Source organism: Lampris incognitus, chromosome 13 (assembly GCF_029633865.1).
Source record: "Lampris incognitus isolate fLamInc1 chromosome 13, fLamInc1.hap2, whole genome shotgun sequence".
In the NCBI taxonomy this organism is placed as follows: Eukaryota; Metazoa; Chordata; class Actinopteri; order Lampriformes; family Lampridae; genus Lampris; species Lampris incognitus.
In genome coordinates, this window is record NC_079223.1 from 22,000,559 (window position 1) to 22,022,123 (window position 21,565).

Sequence of the window (21,565 nt, forward strand, 5' to 3'; positions counted from 1 at the left end):
TACGAACCAGGTTCATGCCCACGCCTGAAATTGCCTGTTGTTACTGACAGAATTCCTGTTGTTATGCATTTAAAACTTTTTTTCAGCGAATCTCCCAGTCGTTGTTGTTGTGAAGCACTGTTTTAAAGTGTTTTTAAAGATTGCTATTTTCAAAGTACCGGCATCTTGTGTGACAACCTCTTACCAAGATAAGTATGCCATAATGGCAATAAAATGTATCGCAGTTGTTAATTTCTGTATGCATTTTTTTCTTCTTCGAGCAAATCTCCTAGTTACCCCAACACTGATGCTGTGAAGTACTTTTGTACTTCAAGGTGAAGTGTTTATCAAGATGAATGCTATTTAGTCTATCCGCCTCCAAGTGATCCATAGTGACAAGAAAACCGACAAGAAGCATGGCAGAAAAGCAGCGTTCGGGAATAACTGACAGGTGGCAGGACTACGCCGTCACAAGGAGCTCCCCTGACTGGTTGAGGCCTACCGGGAGCGGTCAGATTTTGAGATCCTCAGTAAAGATTCCAGTATTAAACACAGAGGCTTGATTTTTTTTCTTTTTCTTTCTCAAAAGTGTACTCACACCAGGCACAGTTGCCTTGTACCATGCCCTAGCACTACTGTCCCCACTCCTTCGATGGCCTGCGTTTAACATTCCGTGCTCGAGCATGTCCACGTCATCACGATGCGACTTCGTTTGTCGAAGAGAAGCGCGTTCGCATAGCACAATGGAGTTCATGATTTTATTTACCTTGTGGCGTATTTGGAGTCGTTTTGGGCGCGGTGACACGTGATCCTCTCACATGCCTTATAGATTTATCAGTTATGCAGTGCAGCGGTTTTCAGTAAATTTTGCTGCAGAATGTTGTTGAATGGGACACTTGCATAATGAGGTCATAGCATTTGAGTTCCGTGCTCTGGCACGGTTAGCGATCATACTACCGTGACTCCAACTGAACCGTGCCCAAGCCCACCTCTTCAAGTGGGGCAGGGCACAGTATGCTGAACCGTGCCCGAGCATGGTACGGAGCGATCACACTTGTAAAACGAGCTGGACTTTGGGGGTCAAACGTCCTTGGCTGCGGTACGGATCGTAGTGTGAGTACACCCCCAAACTATTTGAGTGACTAATAGCTGTAAGAGTGATGTACTTTTTAAATTTTTTTAAATAACACTGGAAGAAAGTTGCTTAACGCCCCACCCCCCATTTTTTTTAGCAGTACAGCTGGAGGTGAGCGCTTGCATAGCGCCTGTCGCTGCTACAGGTGGTGAGGGCTGGGTGGGGTCGCACTTTTGCTGTCGCCACGTAACAAGATACAGAAAAGCAGTTTGTTGACAAGCTTTGCATAGCTTGTCGGCTACTTATTATTATTATTATTACTACTAATTATTATTATGGGATTATATTACTGCATCAGTTTATCTAAAACCCGGCTTGTTTCAGTCATTAATATGCGTTCAACCAGACAGGATGACTCATCAGTGAAATTTGTTAGGGTTTTGGGTTGGAGAGAAATGCAGCATACACTCAGAATCCCTCTCAGCACATTATTGAGCATCATCACTCTGTTGTGATGTGGTGATCGTGGGGATCACATAAACTGGAGAGTCGGTGTAAGCAGTTGAGAGACAGCTCAGATCCTAGAGACAGTTGAGATGGGCATAAAGTGGAGAAAAATGTGCAGTTTGCTGCACATGTGTGTATGTCTTTGTGAAAGGGAAGAGAGTAAAACAGAGTGAAGAAACAATTTGTACAACTGAAGATGTTAGTCATTCATTTTAGACAGACTATAATGTGTATGGACATACTTCATCTTTTTGGCTACATTACTACTATAAAGTAAATCACATATATTGCTCATTGATGCCTTATGATAACATAACCTAAAATACTGTCCCCCTTTTTATCCATAACATTTTCCAACAGTACTTCAAATCAAGTCATTTTGAATAAAAAAAGTCAAACTTTTTTTTTCCATGGCCCATTATGATATATGGATTAGTGGGCTAAATTTAACGCTGTTTATCTCACTGTTATGAGGGGCTGCTTCAAACTCTAACTTTAACAGTCACTTTATTTTACTCTATGAGCTTTAACAGACTTGAACTGGGTGCTTTTCTCTTTCAACATTTCATATTACATTTATCCTATATACACTACAATGCCTTATAGATTTGTAGACTCACACTTTTATGACTTTAAGCTGTAAACTTATGTCAAACTTTAAACTATTCAGCTACTTCAGCTGTCGAGTATATGATCTGATCGGCTGCTTCAACTCCTATTGCTTTAGTAGTCATTGTTTTTACTTTTTAAAACGCTGAATAGGGACAAATGACTCCAAAAGGTCAATGTGATTGTTCAGTAGCATTTTGGCCAGTATTGAATATTGCAAATGTAACCCAGCCAGAAATAATGGGTTAAAGAAAAATAAACTTATTTAAAAACTATATAAGTTATAACCATTAATTTGTTTTAAGTTCGTGTTTTATTTTATTTCATATTATAGTTATGATTTATTACTTCGTTAAAATCGGTTATCTCTATCGGCTTCATTCTTACCTGCCTCGATTGATCGAGTCTAGGATAGAGAGTGTTTGTGAGGATAGGGCGTGTCTGTGTGAATAGAGAAGGGAGGGGCAGTGACACATGAGACGAGAGCGTGGACGCTGCGAGCACCTTATCAAGCGATAATTGCTTCGCAACGTGTGTGAGCTTGCAGGAGCCACGGGCTGTGAAGAGTGCCGTTTTAACGAGGTTATCGCATCCCACGTGTCTTGGTCAGGTTTTTTTGTTATGATCGGAATCCTGAGAAGTCATTTGAGAGCTGATAGATGGCGAGCCACCAGAGTGACAATAAGAAGCGGATCTGAACCTCTGCAGGACAACTACTTACCATCCAGTGTGGCAAGTTGTGCCAGTCACCCAGACTGGTATCCTTTGAACAAAACCCCAGAGTGCACTCTGACAATTAACTGTGACTAGTCTTTGACTCATTGAAGTGTAGAAAATCACACTTCAGGACTATTTCTTTATTTTAAGGGCCCAGCTTATTATTTTCATTGCAATTGTAAATTCTATTTGTATTTTCCAGCACACTAAATGTGCAGTTCAGATTAATTTGTGTGTGTGTGGTTATTACACTCTGCCCTTAGCTCCTCCCGAACCTAAAGCATTGCGCATCCCAAGAGTGGGTTACACAAACATGTTACAATTTCCCAGAGTAAAGGCTTGAAATGAAGCGATCTATCTCAAATTATCGATATCATCAACAATATAATAATAATATTATACAATAACTAAAATGCAAAAATATATATATATATATATATATATATAAAAATCACTTTTACCTCTACCACATCCTTTGGTGTTGGTCTATGGACATCACTGCCAACTGTTTCCAGCTTCCACCTTTGTGATAGGTAGCTTCCTGAGATTGATAAATGCTGTTTATTTTCTTACTCTCTCTTCTCTATATTCTGCCCTAACCTGTTCATTTGTTCTGATGTAACTCTTTTCTGTGCTTAGTTCACTTATCGTTAGATTCTCTAGTTTTCTTTCACATATAACTCTTGTGTTTAGTAGGCACCCTTTCGTTCCTAGTTTACTAGCTTCGAGCTTAGCCTAGCTTAGCAGTTAGCTCTATTGCATTCGCAGTCAAAGCAGCCTCGTTAAAAAAAATGGTTTGTGGTGACAGTTCCGTAGTTACAGATAGGTTGTCTCTACTAGAGATATGTGTCCATGAGTTAGAGCAGCTTCTTTCAGCTAGGATTATGTTAGATGTGACGGGCACTTGAGATAGCCTTAGCCCTGGGCCTGACAGCAGACCTGCTATTGTTAGCACTAGCTCAGCCTTGTTGGCAGATGTGGCAAAGTTAGTCTCTGCTTACTGGCGTGGGAAGGCTTGCAAGAGCAAGCCACAGGTCGTGTGGCCTGGTCTGCAGTCACCTCTCCCGACTGCAAACCGGTTTTCACCACTCACCAGCCCTGTTGGTAGTCTTACTGGCCAGCGTGCACTCCTATTAACAGAGTAAAGCAATGCACGCTAGTGATAGGAGACTCCATTACCTGCAATGTTAGATTAGCTTCGCCAGCCCTGGCTCACAGTTTACCCGGGGCCAGAGTCTCTGACATGGAGGATAATCTTAGAGTGCTGGCATCACGGAGGGAGAATCAGGGAACCTAGGCACACAGCACCACTACTTTCAGCAACATTGTTATTCATGTCAGTATCAATAATGCTAGGATGAAGCAATCAGAGGTCACAAAAGCCAGCCTAGTCAGAACGCTTGAGTTTGCCAGAAAGATGTGTCGGCATCAATTAATTGTTTCGGGTGCCTTACCTGTGAGGGGTAATGATGAGATGTACAGTAGGCTCACCTCAATTAACCGCTGGCTGGCTCATTATTGTAATGAGCAGGGATTCAGCTTTGTTGATAACTGGCCTTCTTCCTTGGGTCGCCTTCTTCCTGGGGTTGCTCTTACCTGCTGAAAGCAGACAGCATTCACCCTACTGGGGATGGCGCCACTCTTTTGTCTCGCAATATAGATGGCTGTTTACATTTAGTTTGACACTAGGGACTTATCATTCAGTCGGTCACAGGTGATTAGTGCCTGCTAGGTTTAAATCTAATATGGATGTGGAGTCAAATAGTTTAATTGATATGTTTAGTCAGGGAATTTATCATAGTGTAGATTATCAGACTGACAGCTTGGTCTATTATGTTGAGACTGTCTCCCTACCCTGATGTATTGCTCCTAAGCGCTCCTCTCCTAAATGTGTGAATCACAATAATCTAATAATCATTCCTACCACTGGTGGTGGTGAAATGTGCAACAAAGTACCTAATGCAAACATCTAATGTTAGCAAAAGTGTGACCACATGTCGTCCAAAGCATTGGTTGACAAAATTATCAATGAGGTGTCTAATTCCAATTAATATTTCACTTATCGGTTGCTCTAAAGTTTTGCCTACTACTGATCACTTCCACAAGATACTTATATTTAGTTTCATAAATATCAGAACATTGTCTACCAAAGTTTTACAAATAAATGATCTGATTCTTGAACTAGTTTCAACATGATTGGGTTATGTGAAACATGGCTGAAACCAAATGTTTTCCTTCCCTTAAATGAAGCATCCCACCCGACTATACTTATGCCCATGTAGCTCGGGAAATAAACAAGGTGGTGGTGTTACCTTAATATATAACTATTTTCAATCTGTCTTCTAGACTTGAATCTAAATTCCAGTCTTTGAGGCTCTTGTTCTTGGTCCATCTCCCTCAGCCATGAATAGACTCAGCTCAATCCAAATTGTGATACTCTATCCTGGCTGTTACTCATTATTTCTTGAAGAATTTGGAAATTTTTCTCAGGTCTTGTTACTCATTCTGATGAGATTCTAATTCTTGGTGATTTCACATCTGAATAAGGCTGCTGATCATCTAAGTGAAGTCTTTCTGGTACTAGTTGATACTTTTTAATTTCACTCAGATTGTTCAAGAGTTGACTCATTGCACTGGTAACATCCTTGATTAGGTTTTATCTAAAGGGAAAGCTGTTTCTGATCTGAATGTCTTGCCAACCACATCTGCTGTGTCAGATCGTTTTCTCATCAAATTTGAAGCATTATTGGCCTGTTCAAATAATGTTGGCACAGATGTAATTGCCACTCGCCACATTGGTCCATCCACTGTAGCTGCATTTGGCCGGCAGCTGCCTCAAGTCTTGACTCCTTTCACTGTAGTGACTGACTTTTTTGAAAATTTCCGTTGTGACGTAAATGTGGCCCTCTCTAGTCTCCTCGATTCAGTTGCACCTCTCACTACCAGAGTTAGGCGACTAAAGAGGCCTACACCCTGGTTTAACGATGAGACACGTGCTCTTAAGCGGGCCTGCAGGAGACTGAAATGTAAATGGCGAAAATCAAATTTGGAAGTTTTTACCTATCTTGGCATGATTGTTTATTGAAATACAAGTGTGCCCTATCTGCTGCAAAAGCAGTGTATCACTTTCACTTAATCAATATTAATAAACATAACCCCATATGTCTCTTTGACGCTGTATCTAAACTTACTAAAAAGCAGCCGTCTATAAGCTGGTCACCATTCACGGCCCATGAGTTTTTAGACTTTTTCTGCAATAAGGTTGATGAGATCATAAACAAAATTAGTTCTTCAACTCCAGCTATTCTGGCAGATCCTCATCTCATCTAATCTAATCTAATCTCAGCTCAGCTCATCTCATCTCATCTCATCTCGTCATCTCACCTCACCTCACCTCACCTCACCTCACCTCACTTCACTTCACTTCACTTCACTTCACTTCACTTCACTTCACTTCACTTCACTTCACTTCACTTCACTTCACCTCACCTCACCTCACCTCTTCTCATCTCATCTCATTTTCAGCCGCTTTTCTGGGGTCTGGTCGCAGTGGCAGCAAGCTAAGTAGTGCACTCCAGACATCCCTATCCCCTGCAACGCCCTCCAGCTCCTCCTGGGGGATCCCAAGGCATTCCCAGGCCAGATTGGACATGTAGTCCCTCCAGCGAGTTCTAGGTCTACCCTGGGGTCTCCTTCCAGTTGGCTGTGCCCGGTAAACCGCCAAAGGAAGGCGCCCAGGAGGCATCCTAATCAGATGCCCGAACCATCTCAACTGGCTCCTTTCGATGCAAAGGAGCAGCGGCTCTACTCCAAGCTCCCTCCGGATGTCCGAGTTCCTCACCTTATCTCTAAGGCTGAGCCCAGACACCCTACAGAGGAAATTCAATGCAGCTGCTTGTATCCTTGATCTCACCCTTTTGGTCACTACCCAAAGGTCATGACCATAGGTGAGGATTGGAATGAAGATTGACTGGTAAATTGAGAGCTTTGCCTTCCAGCTCAGCTCCTTCTTCACGACAACGGTCCAGTACAATGTCCGCATTGCTGCTGATGCTGCACCAATCCGTCTGTCAATCTCTTGCTCCATCCTACCCTCACTCGTGAACAAGACTCCGAGATACTTGAACTCCTTCACTTGGGGCAGCAACTAATCCCCAACCCAAAGGGAGCAATCCATCATCTTCCGGTGGAGAACCATGGCCTCAGACTTGGAGGTGCTGACTCTCATCCCGGCCATTTCACACTCAGCTGCAAACTGCCCCAGTGCGCGCTGGAGGTCGCGTTCTGATGAAGCCAACAAAACCACATCATCTTTGAAGAGCAGAGATGCAATTCTGAGGTTCCCAAAATGGACACATCCCTCACCTTGGCTGCGCCTTGAGATCCTGTCCATGAATATTACAAACAGAATCAGAGACAAGGGACAACCTTGGCAGAGTCCGACACCCACCAAAAACGTGTTTGACTTTGTGCCAAAAATGCACACACAGCTCTCACTTTGGTTATACAAGGACTAAGGGCTAGATGGCTTGTAGCAACTGCCCCGATACCCCATACTCCCGCAGTACCCCCCACAGAGTACCCCAGGGTACACGGTCATAAGCCTTCTCCAAGTCCACAAAACACATGTAGACTGGCTGGTCAAACTCCCATGCCCCCCTCAGCACTTCCGCAAGGGTAAAGAGTTGGCCCATTGTTCCACGGCCAGGATGGAATCCGTGTGGTTCCTCCTGGATCTGAGGTTCGACAATTGGTCGAAGCCTCCTTTCGAGCACCCTAGAGTAGACTTTCCCAGGGAGGCTGAGCAATGTGATGCCCCGATAATTGGAGCTCACCCTCCGGTCCCCTTTTTTGAATATGGAAACCCACACCCCAGTCTGCCACTCCACAGGTACTGTCCGCGACCTCCACGCGACACTGAAGAGGTGTGTCAACCAAGACATCACGACATCAAGATCCTGTCTTACCAAATTCACATCTATACAATGAGTCACTGATAGTGCATGTTATTACTGCTTTTGAGACTATCTCTCTTGATACTTTGACTAAGCTCATGTCAGCTTAGTCAACTACTTGCTTACTTGACCCCTTACCAGCAAACCTTTTTAAAGACCTCTGGCATTTCCTGGGACCTACAATGCTAGACATGGTTAATTTAGCACTTACTACTGGCACTGTTCCCAGCAGTTTTAAGACAGCTAACTTTCGACCCATATAGAAGAAAACCATCTGAACCGGCTTCAGTCAGCTTTCAGGACCTGTCACTCCACTGAAACTGCTCTGACCAGAGTGGTGAAGGATCTTTTACTAGCTATGGACTCTGATTCCACATCTGCTTCTATTACTGGACCTCAGTGTAGCCTTTGACACCATTGCTCACTGTATATTATTAGACAGATTAAATTGTAATTTTGGTGTCTATGGTTTAGCTCTCTCTTGGCTTAAGTCATACTTATTTGGCAGAACACATTGAGTCTGCTATAGTAAATTATATCAAATTTCTCTGATGGTAAATATGGTGTACTCCAGGGCTCAGTTCTTTGCCCTCTACTTTTCTCTCTTTATATTTCACCCCTCTTGGCCAAATTATATGCAGTTATAGAACAAATTTCCATTGTTATGCTGATGATACTCAGCTGTATGTGCCTATAAGGGCTGATGATCATACTCAAATGATTAATTTACAGGCCTGCTTGGCTGCTGTGAAAAATTGGATGTCACTAAACTTGCTGCTTTTAAATTCGGATAAAACTGAGCTGCTGGTCAGTGGCCTTGCTAGACACAGACACCATATTTGTCAAGTAACAATAACAATCAACAACTGTGATTTCACAAAGTGTGGCAGCCAAAAAGCTTGGTGGTATGTTTGATCCTAGCCTTTCCTTTGTTAAGCACATGAAAGAAATCCTCAAGACTGTCTTTTTGCACTTATGTAACGTCGCTAAAATTCAGTCTTTGCTGTCCATGGCTGACACAGAAACTCTAATACATGCATTTGTTTCATCCACACTTGATTACTATAATGTTCTGTTTACAGGTCTGCCACATGCTAGTACTAAACGTTTTAAGATGGTTAAAAATGCTGCAGCTAGAATCCTAACTAAATCTAGGAAATTTGACCATATTACACCAATTATTGCCTCCCTTCATTGGCTTCCTGTCCATGTTAAATCAGACTTCAAGGTGCTTCTGCTGACTTATAAAATCATAATTGGGCTTGCCCCATCTTACCTGTCTGATCTTAATTATGTTGTGTTCGGGTCTGCCATGACCCATTTCAAGTTAAAATTATATAATAACTACCATCTAGTTTTTTTTTTATTATTGGAACAAGGCTTCATGTTATCCTCCACAACAGCTATATAAACACTGCAAAACTGATTTTGACCATTTTAGCCAATTCTGAAGGTCTGTCTAAAAAAACAAGTGTGTCAATTGGTGTTTGGGTCTGGGAAGACCCAGCAGTGCATTGAAATGTTGTGGGTAACTCTGGGTCAAATTTGGCTCAATCAAGATTCATCTTTGACTTTAGACACCCAACCCCCACCCCCTTCCTCCACGGGAACAATTATGTTCTCGCAGTATGCACTTGTACTCCCAATTCCTCTGGCACCCCTCACCCCACGGGAACTCAACCTTTCTCACAGAATATGGACACTGACATTGAAATTCAACTTGAACCTGAACACACACCCCTTCCTCCACGGGAACAATTATTTTCTCGCAGTACAGTGTAGGCTTTGATCATCTTCTGGGGGGCATGGCATGAACAACATTGCACAGATTGTCTCGCATAAACATCTATAAATATCTCTGCCAAGTTTATTTGAGTTTCATTCAGCAGTATCTGTCAATTTCACAATGAGCAAAAGATTTTTCACTGCCCGTGAGGCTCTTGATCACATCTTTGAGGAGGGAGATCAGGCTTTGGGGGAGAGAGAGATCAGGCTGAAATTGAAGAAGATGTGTCTGAGGATGAAGATGATGTGGAGTATTTGCCTGAACATGATGAAGACACATCTGATGAGGAAGTAGGCCTGGATGAGGGAGAACAACAGGAGGTCTTCGTGTCAAGGAATGGCAAGATGGCATGGTCCAAGATCCCTAATGAAACCAAAGGCTGAGCACAAGCTCAGAACATCATCAGAATGACCCCTGGGCCCACTATATTTGCAGTGTCACATGTTCAAGATATAAAGACAGCATTTGAGCTGTTCATACCACAGTCTATCCAGACTATCTTGATTGAGATGAAGAACCTGGAAGGGAGAAGAATGTTTGGCAACAGTTGGAAGGAAATAGACAAAACCTATCTGGATGCTTACTTCGGGCTGTTGCTTCTTGCTGGCTTGTACAGGTGTGTATTCTGCGTTATAATTTTATTCTCTTATGAACTCAAATGTCCTTTTATAATGTGTTTCTTTTGCCCTTGTTGTTAAAATGTGGCATACAAATAAACCTGCCTTGTATTGCCTTGCCTTACAGATCCAATAATGAGGCTACTGCCAGCCTATGGGATGCTGAGACAGGCCGGAGTATTTTTCGTGGGACCATTCAGACCTTTCATGTCTTGTCAAGAGTCATTTGCTTTGACAATCGGGAAACCAGAGTTGCTTGCCGTGCTTGTGACAAACTTGCTCCCATTAGGGAGGTTTGGGACAAGTGGGTGGAACGCTTGCCATGCGTCTACAATCCAGGGCCAGAGGTCACTGTAGATGAGTGACTTGTCCCATTCAGAGGCTGCTGTCCCTTCAGGCAGTATATCCCAAGCAAACCTGGGAAATACGGGATTAAAATCTGGTCAGCATGCAATGCCAGGACCAGCTATGCATGGAACATGCAAGTATACACCGGAAAATCTGCAAGTGGAGTGGCAGAGAAAAATCAAGGCATGCGGGTGGTGCTGGACATGACACAGGGGCTTCAAGGGCACAACATCACCTGTGATAACTTCTTCACATCTTATGCCCTCAGCCAAGAACTGCTGAAGAAAAAACTGACCATGGTAGGAACAGTCAGGAAGAATAAACCTGAGCTTCCTTCTGCACTGCTAGACACAAAGGACAGAGCCCCTTTCTCCTCGAAGTTTGCATTTACGGAGACCACCACAACTGTGTCATACTGTCCAAAGAAAAGGAAAAATCTCGTCATGATGTCAATTCTCCACAAGAATGCTGCTGTGAGCAGTAGGGAGGACAAAAAGCCAAACATTATCCTGGACTATAACAGGAACAAAGGCGGAGTCCACAACCTCGACAAGGTCACTGGCATGTACACTTGCCAAAGGAAGATGGCCCGGTGGCCATTGGCTGTCTTTTATAACATTCTTGATGTCTCAGCCTACAATGCATTCATGGTGTGGACTGAAATAAATGCTGGGTGGAACAACGGCAAGTTCAACAAGAGGATGCTCTTTCTTCAGGAGTTGGGGAGAGCTCTGATGATTCCCCACATTGAACAACATCAGTCGGTTCCCCGAACTCCTGACTCTGCCAACTTGGTGAGAGAACTTTAGGCCGCAACCACATCAGCAACCTCCACTAGGACTGAGCCAGAGGACGCCAGTGGCAGCAAGAGAAAGAGGTGCCAGTCCTGCCCTTCCAACAAGGACAGAAAAACCAGCATGACTTGCCACACTTGTAAAAAATACATCTACAGGGAGCACACTCAAACAATTGCATACTGTGATTCGTGCATGTGAACACACACACACACACACACACACACACACACACTGGATACACAGAAACACCCTTGTTCATGTTTGTGTTTAATTTTAATCTGCTATTTTGAATCAAATAAATTTGTGTTTTATGAAAAAAGCTTCTTTTTTTTTTTTAACCTTTTTCTAACATAAATCTGTGTGGGTCAATTTTGACCCGTAACATCACAGAGGTTACTATAGTTAATAATATAAAGTTCGAAAAACTTTTTTTTTTTTTTTAGAAATTGTATTCTAATATTAGTCTACTATAGTCAGATAACATAATTATCCACTGTCTTCACTATAGGGAATATAATGAGTGAATTTAATCCCATTTTTAATTTAAAAATATGTGGTGTAATGTGTGTTCGGGCCATAAAATTACAACAGGATTGTATGGTTATGAATGCATAATAAGTTAGTTATGCTGTAGTAAAAACACTATTGGATGATGGTCATTGTTTTTGAGTGTTTTGAACTGAGGGTTCAAAATTAACCCACGAACACACGGGACAGAAACAGCTTTCGAACACAGCACAAGGGTGTACATTCCATCTCGATCTCTTCGCTCTCAAAATACAGGACTCCTGTGTGTACCCAAAGTTAAAGAGAAGTCAGTTGGTGGCACAGCCTTTTCCTATTAGGCCCCGTTCTTGTGGAATAACCTGCCTGCTGCCATCAGACAATCAGAGTCTGTTGAGTCCTTTAAATCCAAACTTAAAACTTATCTTTTTGCCTTGGCCTAAAATTAGTTGCCTTTTAGCTGAGTGCTTCACAACCTGTACTGCATGGCGGCTCGGTTTCTGTCTCAATGAATTTAGCAAGCACTGTTTTGCTGACAAGATTTTAGCATATCAATTATTGACTTTTGCAAGCTGTTCTTTTCTCTCATGTTTTTCTCTCTCTCTGAATGACGTCTTCTCCTTTCTCTTTTTCTGTGTGTGAATGGTGTGACGTGAGTCCCCCTTGTGTGCATGTGCAGTCTGTCCTCCCAGGTCTCCATGGTGACGGTGGCGGCCAACTGGACACTGCTTGGCATCTTCCTCATCACATTTTCTTTTTATATAGCTTAAGTTTGTTATCCTGTTTTAATGTTATATCCTTCTCTTACTAAGATGTGTGACTATTTATTTATTTTTTACTTGGATCCTGGGCTGTTTCGGTGGCGTCTGGATACTGCTTGGCATCCTCCTCATCATATTCTTCATATATTTTATAATTCCATCATAATTCTGTTATCCTCTTTCAATGCTGTATTCTGTAAATTATGTAAACACAACATCCATTGCATGTTGTCTGTCTTGGGAGAGAGATCCCTCCTCTGTTGCTCTCTGTGAGGTTTCTTCCTATTTTTTCTTTCTGTTAAAAGGTTTTTATTTTATTTTTTTGGGAGTTATTCCATATCTGATGCGAGGGTCTAAGGGCAGGATGTTGTGTTGCTGTAAAGCCCCTTGAGTCAAATTTGTAATTTGTGATATTGGGCTATACAAATAGAATTGACTTGACTCTTGCATTCTTCCAGTTCTTACACTCAACCACACATCTCTCCCACACTGTTTTACCGGTCTACAGTGTTATTAGTTGCATTAGAGTAAATATCTTGCTAAACCACATATTTAGTCTTGAGTAGCTGTTTAAGGAAAGCCATTTTTTGTTGTCTCTGGCACTATATAAATTTAATCCTGCCATCCAAAGAAAATAACTTGGTAAAATACAAATAGCCAGGGAAATAAAGAGACAGCAGATTCCTTTTACTGCATGACAGCCTCTTGCATTACGATGGCATGTACTTGGAATCAGCTATTTTATTAGCTGCCCCATTTTGAGTGAAAGGCAGGTGAACTGGATTAATTGTTTATATGCACAGGAAAACCACTATAATAGGGAAGTTTCAGTCAAATTGGCTCTGGTGACTTCATGGCGAATAAAAGTAAATTAAGTTACAAATAGTGGAAGTAGCTGTGAGCGAAAGCCCAGAAATTCAGAGTGTTGAGAATCAGAATCAATGAACATTGGCTATTGTAACGGGGGCAGTCCTATGCTGTTCTATGCTGGTCAGCCTGCTGCATGCCCGTCACTCTCTTCATTAGCTCTGCGTTGTGTTCTAGTTGGGTGGGGCCCCAGGTGTTGTGGGGGGCCCTCAGTCTCTCATCATCATCATCATCATCATCATGATCAAGGAAGGAGGGGGGACACACAGGACTCTATTTGGCCCACCTTGCCATTTATTTTGGTTTCAAACCCTTCGACAAACGTCCAGTCCTCCAGCGGGAGCGGTGTTTCTTACGGACGTGGGGGTCGAAGTTCAACCACTGCCCGGACTTCACTCGTGTGCGTTAGAAGGAGAAACGTCCACGGGACTCCGATGTAAGAAAGGATAAACAAGTATTTTATCCCACAGCTTGCAGTATCTTCTTACAGGGATACTCAAGGTTACGTTCTCCTCAACCAGCAAAACTGTCCTACGGTAAGAAACACGTGTGGCTCGGCTCGATCGCTGCTTGAGACTCCTCCCACAAAACAAAAATGGCCTCTCCCGCGTTCCCTCTTCCGTGTACCCACTAGACCTCTCTCTTAAAGCGACAGTACACGTATATGACGGTCGTTGTAAAACATACATAAAAGTAAATAATGACATAAAATAAAATGTAGTAAACACAAATAACAGCACACAGACAGGATTTGGTGATATTTCATACTCAAACAAAATAAAATAAAAACATTAATTTTAACCTGGTTACATTCACCCCTCCTGAAATTCACCAACATCCTGACAGCAGGATAAAAAGAGAAAGAGGAAAGGAAAAGCCCATCACTGACTACTGGCACAAGTGAAAAGAAGGACCTAGTCCTCCAGTCAACTTAGGAGCTACCTCGGTTACGAGGTCCAGAAAATAATGAGGTTGATCAAGTCTCAGAATTCCCTTAGATCAATGTGACGCCTGATACGCCACACCATGCACTTGGCCCAAAACAACCCTGTCTGATAGACACCTAATAACTCACATTAAACTAGTTTGAATGACTCTAACCTCCATCAAAGTTCACACCCTCACACTCCGTAGAAATGGCATCTGAGCCATAGATTCTATTAACCTGTTCACTGACCTCACCACCCTCCCTGTGCGTGTCCTAACCCGACCATCGCTCTCTACTTGTGTGCATGAGACAGTGCGAGCTGCAACATCTGTATCGAGTGAGGGTGGTGCCCCTGTGTGCGAATCAGTGTGAGATATAACACCTACATCGAGTGAGTGTGATGCCTCTATGTGTGGTGCATGTGTGTTGTGTGGTGCGTGTGTGTTGGGTGGAGACTGAGCAGTGGCCCCCACAGGACTGACTACCAGACTAGACGGAATGAACTCTTCCGCTTCTGCCCACTCAGATCTAGGCGAGTCTCCAAGTGATGAGACTGCTAGCCCACTGCATCCCCTGAGACCGTCAGGACATCTGCACTGTCCTCCTCATCGGACTCTGCACAGTCAAACAACTGACTGGTTGTACTGGACTCCTCACCCTGATCTAACTCAGGAAGGGGCAAGAAGTTGACCTCCAACAAACGGTTCCTGTGCACCACCCTGGTGTGCCCCTCTGCATCCTGAATCTTGTAGACGTGGATATTGGGGTTGACACCGACAACCGTGTACACTCCGTTCTCCCATTTGTCAGCCAACTTTCTCTTCCCTCGCTCAATCTGGTTCGCAACCAAAACACGATCCCCGACAGACAGGACAGTGCCCTTGGCATGTCTGTTGTACTGTCGCGCCTGATGCTGCTGCTCAGCCGTGGAGTGCTTCTGAGCGATCTCCATTGCACTCCTTAGACAGGAAAGCAGAGACTGAGCATAAGAGTCATAATCAACAACGTGAGGGTCATGCAAAACCTGCCTGAACATAACATCCACCGGCAGTCTTGGGACACGCCCATACATCAGGAAGAAAGGCGCGTAACCCGTGGTCTCATGAACAGTGGCATTGTACGCGAGCGTGAGAGAATGGATCTGCTGAGGCCACTGTTGCTTCTGCTGAAGCGGAAGGGAACGGAGCATATTCCCCATCGTGCGATTAAACCGCTCTGTCCCGCCATTACCCATAGGATGGTAGGCCGTCGTGTGGGACTTCGCTACACCCGCCAACCTGAGAAGCTCTGCAATCAGGTTGCTCTCAAAGTTTGTGCCCTGGTCAGAATGTATTCTCTCCGGAAACCCGTAAACACAGAATACATGATCCCAGAGTTTCTTGGCGACCTGCTTCGCTGTCTGATTGGCGCAGGGGAACGCGTGAGCAAGCTTAGTGAAGTGGTCAGTAACCACTAGGACATCGACCGACCGCTGCTTACTGTCCTCAGCGGACCAGAAATCCATACACACAAGCTGCATCGGTGCGGAGGTTTTAATGCTCTCCAGGGGCGCGCAAGCAGCTGGCTCTGGGGTCTTCCCAAACACACATCTCCGACAGCATCTGACATATGCTCTGATATCCCTCTCCATGTCAGGCCAATAAAAACACTGCCTTGCAAGAGAGAGAGTACGGTCCTGGCCCTGATGACCAGCGTGATCGTGGATGCCAGACAGTGCCTTGTCTTTCAGACTCAGAGGTAAAACATACTGAGACCTCCTCTGCTTGGACACTGGGTCCTTTGCCACCCTGTACAAGACACCATCATTGACTTCCAACTTCTCCCACTGTTTCAGCAGCCTGAGGACCTTCTGGTCAGCACCATGCCTCTCACGTCTCGATGGCCGCTTCCGAACAGCGACAAAGGGCAACACCTTGGAGATGAAGGGGTCCTGCTCCTGACTCAACCTGAGCTCCTTGGTGGATAACATTGGCAGTGTATCCTGACCACCCGACAGATGCTGAACGTGCTGGACCAAACTGAGTGCTGTGAAACCCAGCAAACCCAGATCGCGCACTACTCACTGTTTGGGACTGGCAACTGAGTCTGAAAACATTCTGCACAGAGTCCCCCTCAACCCCGTCGGCTTCCTGAACAAGGGCCGGGTAGGGCTCCCTAAGTAGCCTCTGACTGACGGGCTTGGAAAAAGGGTTGCGACTCAAGGCATCCGCCACCACGTTTTTCTTCCCTGGCAGGTGTTTGAGATCGAAAGTGTAAGACGCCAACTTAGACACCCAGCGGATCTCACACGCGTCAAGCTTCGGCTTCGTTAGGAGATAAGTCAGCGGATTATTATCTGTCCAAACGGTGAAGCTTTGACCCTTCAGCCAGTGGCTGAACTTTTCACAAACACTCCACTTCAGCGCCATGAACTCCAGTCTATGAGCTGGATACTTCCGCTGTGAGGCACTGAGGGACTTGCTTGCAAAACCAACAGGTCTGGCCTTGGACTCTCCTCGGGGCACTTGAGACAGCACCGCGCCGAGTCCGTCCAAAGACGCATCGACCGACAAAATGAAAGGCACCTCAAAGTCTGGATGGGCAAGCACCACACACTCCAGTAACATCGTCTTCAACAGATCAAATGCTTCCCCACATTCCACCGTCCAGTCTGCGGAGGTAAGCTTACGGAAGCTGCCATGGGGCTTCTTATCCTTAGCTGACCTCCCCCTCCTCTTTTGTCCAGCTGTAAGGGCGAACAGGGGCTTAGCCACGGAGGAGCAGTTCGGGAGGAAATGCTGGTAGTAAAATACCATACCAAGGAAAGATTTGATCCTACGAACAGAAGGCGTGCACCCATCACCTTCCATGAGATCCTGCACTGTCATGTTGGAGATTACCTCTACTTTGGAGGGATCGACAGACACACCTCCGCCATCAACCACGTGACCCAAAAACCGCACCCGCTTCTGCAGCAGATGACACTTTTTCGGAGCCAGTTTCAAGTTGTTCTCCCTCAACCTCTGAAACACAGTGCGGAGCCTCGACAGAGCCTCAACCTCTGACGGCGCGAAGATAAGAAGATCATCAAGATAGCACAAAAGCTTCGTGAAGTTCAGATCTCCAAAGATCCCAATCATCATTCTCATGAAGGCTGCAGGGCTATTACAAAGGCCCTGTGGCATGCGATTGTATTCATGCAACCCAAGGGGAGTCGTGAAAGCAGTGTACTTCTTGTCATCTTCATGCATTGGGATGTTGAAGAAGCCAGAGGTGAGGTCCATCGTACTAAAGAGGCAGTTACCACCCAGTGCGGCAAGACAGTCCGACTGGTGTGGCAAGGGATGAGCGTCTTTCAAGGTCCGAGCATTCAGCCATCTGAAATCAGTGCAGATCCGAAGCCCGCCATCCTTCTTCCATACCATAACCAGCGGTGAAGCGTATGCGCTCGAGGACTTCCGGATAATCCCTTTCTCCTCCATATCAGTGAGAACCTGTCTCAACTTCTGATAGTGGGCTGGGGGAACCCTCCTGTAGGGCAAGCGAAAGGGGCGCTCATCCACCAGATGGATGCGATGTGTGTATCCTGTGACCTCGCCACAGTCCAGAGAGTCCCTGAAGAAGATGTCATGGTACTCGGTGAGCAGCTGAGTGAGCTGGGACTTGCATGCCTCACTAACCTGACAGGAGCTGAGGTCAATGTCACTCAGTCCGAGCTCTGACAAACTCCTAGCCGGCTGGACAGGGGGACAGGCACTATCTGTGGCGTTGGACTCATGCCTCCCTGCAACTGATTGCAGTCCCTGGAAAACATTAAAGTCCTCAATCGCCAAGCATGGAAACACATCAGCCAACTTGCAGTTCCTTTTCAGTGTGATGGCTTTGTCAGATGGATTGACAACAGTCATGGGTACCCACCTATCACCCCAGAGCGGTGTGACAAGTCGACCTACGAGGACACTGCGTGGCATGGCCTTGGAGTCTGTCGGCTCCACAACAACATTGCTTCCAGCTGACATAGGCACCTTAGCAGGAAGTCTGCCCCAGACTAAGTGCTCGTGCCTCGGTAAGAGTGTCACGGCCTGGGTGAGCTTAACAGTACCTATCTTCTCAGGAACTGCACCACCCCTCCAGCACTCTACATTCGTGAACATGGACAAGAACTGTTCAACGTCAGGACTAGATGGATGTTCCTGTCTGGACGCGATGTCCCAGTACTCAGTACCACTCTTGAGTACATGGGCCACATGTTTAATGACGTTTGTGCCGACTATCAGATCATCATGCTGACCGGGCACGACCAGAGTGGGTATGACAAAGGAAACACCATAAAGCTGCATGTTGAGGTCATAAAAACCATCAGGCCTAGTCTCCAGACCACCGCAGCCAATCAAGACAATGTTCTCTTCAGGCTGCTGCTTCTCAGCTAAAACACCCCCAGAGCGGAGCTTCTCTACTGCATTTTTACTGATACTGCATGACATAGAGCCAGTATCCAACATGCCATTAAGCTGCACACTCTGGTTGACAAGAACAGGAGCATAGAACAAGTCACTGAAAGCCTGAATCCTCTGTGTCGCCTGAATGACCATACGCGAACCCTGAGGTGCTTTGGCACACTTGTCTTCATACAAGTGAGCCAGGTCGGAGACATCAGGGAGGGATACATCTACATTACCCACACCATCCCTCTCTAGGTGTGGGTTTAGTAGTTTAACGGACGAGACTGACGACCAGCTCTTCCACCAGGCTGAGAACGGAGCTGGTTGGGCGGCTGAGGGTGAGGACAGTCCCTCTTCCAATGACCAGGAGACAAACAGTTTATACATCGGTTCTCCCGGCTGCAGTGGGAAAATGTGGAGTGATCCGGAGACTTACAAACCCTGCACAACCTCTGTGGTGCGTCTGGCACCTGCCCTGCGGCGTTAGCTGGCGGTTGAGTCAGCGTCGGTGTCCGGACTGCAGCGCTAACTGGAACCTGAGTCTGCATTGTGACCAAACGGTCTAGCAAGCTCACCAAACTCCTCATATAGTCATCACCGCCAGAGACAGGTGCGGGAGACGGTGTAGGAGACCTTGCACAAAATGGTATAGGAGATGACGCATGAGCCGGGACGGGAGATGGCACCACCGGCACGGTCGTGTTCAAGTCGGGAGCCATGTCGACTACAGGGACATGAACCTGTGAATGGAACCTACGCTCTACCGCGCCTGCTTCACGTTGTCCACCTGCAGCAACACGGGACTTCCTCTCCAGCATGTGCTCATCAAGCCTCACCTTGATCTCGCTAGCAGACCATTTCCCTGCGGACTTGAACTTAAAAACATTGGCAAGAGACTGATCTGGACAGTGTTTGATAAACATCATGCTTACCTCGTGGCTTGGCTCTTCAATACTACGGCCCTGCCACTTCAAGCATTCGTCAGCCACCTCCACTGTTTTATTAAGCCTAATCCAATACTCCATAGCGTCCTCACCTGGCTTGGGCAGCGTACTGTAAAAGTCCGCCAGGGGCATGCTCGAGTATGTGAGGTCACTAAAGTGTTGCTTCAGTACATCAAAAATAATGTGGGGGTTCGCTATGTGGTCGACAGATGTGTTGCGCAGCTTTATCCTCACCACGTCCCCTGCTTTCCCCATAAGCTTAGCTAGAATCTCATGTGACTGCTCACTAACTGGAATGGCTCGCTTCCTCAAATACAAAGTCATAAGGCTCTCCCACTCATGAACTGTAAACGTATCAGAGCTATCGCCCCTGAAAATAGGAGGCTCCCTAGCGTCTGTCTGCATTACTACTCTAACACTAGGAGCTGTCTCCAAACGCTGTTCAGCAGACCTAGCACTGTCTGTGTGTGTGTTTCTAAGCATTTGTGTTTCCTGCAGCTTAGCAGTGATTGACTCTCCTATCTTCTCTGCTAACCGAGTAATGAGCATGGCTAACTCACCCACTGGCTGCTCGCTGTTACCTAGCACAGCCCCTTCGCTGATACCTGGCCTGGCCCGTTCTACGTAGCGTGTGGAGGTGAACTGAAGAGTGCCAAATGTGGTCGGGTCTCTAGGTCCTGGTGCTCTGGTGTCTGGTTCCCCGCCCTCTAAGAGCTGCCCGAAACTCCTACCTACACCTAGCCGTAAACCCCCACCCACATCTAACTGGTACCCCCTCTCCATAGCACACTGGCGATCCAAAAGATCCTGATCAGCAATGTTACCCCCACCTACGTACGAACCACCCTCTGCCATGTTCCCACCTCTAACACTCAGATAAAATAAAAAATAAAATAAAAAAAGTGAAAAGCTCAATTCATTTAAATAATTGAATCTAGAAATCACTAAGAGATTGAAACAATCACACACAATCAACAAATTCACCAATAGATTAATCACATATGCACATATCCAGTAGTTTAGATCAATAGATTATTCACACGAGTCCTTCAATCACATCAACATTAACCTTTTTTCCTTTTTTTTCCCGTGTGTTTTTCTTCCTTCAGTATATACAAATGTCCTGTTCACAAGCCCAGTCCATGGTAACCACAGCTATGACTGTCCAGTGTCCACACAGCTCAACTCCAGTCCACTGTAACATGAGCGTACAGTCTATAGAAATACCTGAGGACGTCTGGGGCTTGATGACGACAGCAGCCTCCCGCGGCGAGCAACTGATGTCGCTCTCAGGATCCAGGAGGGTCACGGCACCAATGTAACGGGGGCAGTCCTATGCTGTTCTATGCTGGTCAGCCTGCTGCATGCCCGTCACTCTCATCATTAGCTCTGCGTTGTGTTCTAGTTGGGTGGGGCCCCAGGTGTTGTGGGGGGCCGTCAGTCTGTCATCATCATCATCATGATCAAGGAAGGAGGGGGGACACACAGGACTCTATTTGGCCCACCTTGCCATTTATTTTGGTTTCAAACCCTTCGACAAACGTCCAGTCCTCCAGCGGGAGCGGTGTTTCTTATGGACGTGGGGGTCGAAGTTCAACCACTGCCCGGACTTCACTCGTGTGCGTTAGAAGGAGAAACGTCCACGGGACTCCGATGTAAGAAAGGATAAACAAGTATTTTATCCCACAGCTTGCAGTATCTTCTTACAGGGATACTCAAGGTTACGTTCTCCTCAACCAGCAAAACTGTC

The 21,565-nt window shown here is 45.5% G+C and overlaps 1 pseudogene; it reads left to right on the plus strand.

Annotated features, from left to right (window-relative positions):
• Window positions 1–395: 395 nt before the first annotated feature.
• LOC130122474 (piggyBac transposable element-derived protein 4-like) lies at window positions 396–11,402 on the plus strand (annotated as a pseudogene).
• Window positions 11,403–21,565: the final 10,163 nt, after the last annotated feature.